Consider the following 2,227-nt stretch of genomic DNA (forward strand, 5'->3'; position numbering starts at 1 on the left):
TTTTAAAAAAAACAAATTAGAACTCTAATTTGGAATTGTAATTTAAGTATCTTTCAGTTTCACTTATTATTATATATATAGATATATAGATAAATTAAGCTGAGAGAAACTTAAAATATAATTTTAAATTAGAGTTTCAATTTTGTGTCTTGTGTTTTATGCCATGTGTTCTGTTTAAATTTTTTATTTTTTTTTATGACAATTGAGTTAATAGACTGCTAATATCAAAGAGTCCCAAATCAATGAATCTCTCATTCCCAAAAAAAAAAAAAAAAACCGATGAACGGTCTAAAAAAGAATCATTAGTGTCCTCTACGTTCATAATCCACATCTTTGCTCCCATAATACCTAAAAGACCTCAGCTTTTGGAACTCAGTATCCAGAGCCTCTACCCCAAAGTCCAATCAAACTCAATCACTAAGAGAAAGTGAAGATGGAGGAACAAACTAAGGAGTAAAGCAAACGGAGAAAGAGGAGAATAACGAATAGGTTGTGTGCAAGTTTTCAACGATCTCCTTACAGATATACCTTCTCTTTACTCTCTCTCGGATTTTCCATCATCAATATTTTGCTTTCAGGCTAATTTTTTCCTTTGGGTTTTTCAATTCCTCTCAAAGTATTTGAAGAAATCCTTGAACCGACTTTTTTGTCATCAATTGCTTCTTAATTCTAATTTTGGTGTAGGTGTGCGGAAGAACAAAGGATATTATTCATATGGAGAATTTCTATTTGGGCTCAGAGAAAATTTGCATTTGTAAATTTCATAAATTAGTTTAGTTGCTGTGTTTTTTTTTTTTTTTTTTCCTCTGCTAATTTCCTCATTTTGTGTTATAGATTCTCATTCTCAGGTTGTACCACAAAATTATAAGATTTGGGGAGAAATAGATTGGTTCCCATTATCACATCAGCAATTGTTATTTACTACATTGTGGATTGTTATTTACTACATTGTGGATTTCATAATATTTGCATGTATAGATTGGTTCCCATTATCATATCAGCAATTGTTATTTACTACATTGTGGATTGAGTTTTTGGGTTGGTTTTGAAGTTATTATTGCTAGATTTGTGCTTCAAATTCAGACTTCTTATTGATTCATTTGCTTAAGTTACCAGTTGGTTCATTTGCATTGGTGGTTCATATTAGTCTGCATAGCTAGTTCATATTAGTCCTAGAGTTCACTTTTGGCATTAAGTCCACTTGTCCTAACTCTGTCCATAGGTAGCTAACAATTTGAAGTTTCTTTACTTGGATGAGCTTAGTTTGCATAAGTGTTGGCGTGACAAGATTGACATTTTTAATTTTGAAAAACAACACAGCTTGTCATTGGAAATTGAAGGGTCAAAAGAATGCAGTGCTTACTCAACATTTATTGAAATTTAGGCTATATTTTGTTTATAAACCCAATGCTTAAAAAACTTCACCAGCCCAGCATGAAAGGCTTTAATTTGCAACTAATCTGCTTTGGGTGGGTGCCTTTGGGTGGTTTGAACCACATATGATGAACAACATTACAACATATGATGATTTACTTCATAAATGCTATAAAAAAATTAGAGTTTATTTTGGAAGCATTAGGTATTTGGCTTCTTTGGGTCATCAGCTTTGTCACTAAAATTTGGATTTATTAAAAGTCAATTGTAGAATTTCTTTCCCTTTTTCTTTGAGCTTTTGCACTATAAATTATTGCAATATCAAATTTTTGTTTAAATGTTTGCACTAGAGTTTGTTTTAGATGTTCAGTACATTTACTTGAAAGTAATTAAAATTTTGCACCTTAAGGTGTTTTCTCCTTTTTTGTTCATAGAAATTTTTCTATAATAATTTAGATTCAAATTTTGGTTATAAAATACAAATTTTTTGGAGCTATTTAGATGATAATAGCTAGAAAAACAAGAGGCAATTTATTACACAAGAGATGTCTTGCCTTATTTGTAACATTTTTAGACAAATGGGCATCCCTTTGTAATTCAAAGTTTTTTTTTTTTTTTTTTTTTGGATTTGGTAATTCGCAGATTTTATTATTAAATATTTGTGATTGAACATAATATGATGATACTCTTAAAGTTTGTATAGATCCATATATAGTAATTAGTTTTGATGAGTTATAATATCATTCACATATTGTGACTATCACGATTATCATTAAAGAGAAATTATTTTCTCAACATGAAAAATTAAAGATATATTAAAGCTTAGGAATAATAATCATGGGGTAGTTTGATA

At 29.6% G+C, this 2,227-nt stretch overlaps 1 long non-coding RNA gene across 1 annotated transcript; it reads left to right on the forward strand.

Annotated features, from left to right (window-relative positions):
• The first annotated feature begins 336 nt into the window (after nt 1-336).
• Nucleotides 337-902, forward strand: LOC136067634 (uncharacterized). Its single transcript, XR_010629067.1, has 2 exons — nt 337-489; nt 685-902. It is a non-coding gene; the product is annotated as an uncharacterized LOC136067634 (long non-coding RNA).
• The last annotated feature ends 1,325 nt before the right edge of the window (nt 903-2,227 follow it).

The sequence above is a fragment of the Quercus suber genome, unplaced genomic scaffold (assembly GCF_002906115.3).
Source record: "Quercus suber isolate HL8 unplaced genomic scaffold, Cork oak 2.0 scaffold_80, whole genome shotgun sequence".
NCBI lineage: Eukaryota > Viridiplantae > Streptophyta > Magnoliopsida > Fagales > Fagaceae > Quercus > Quercus suber.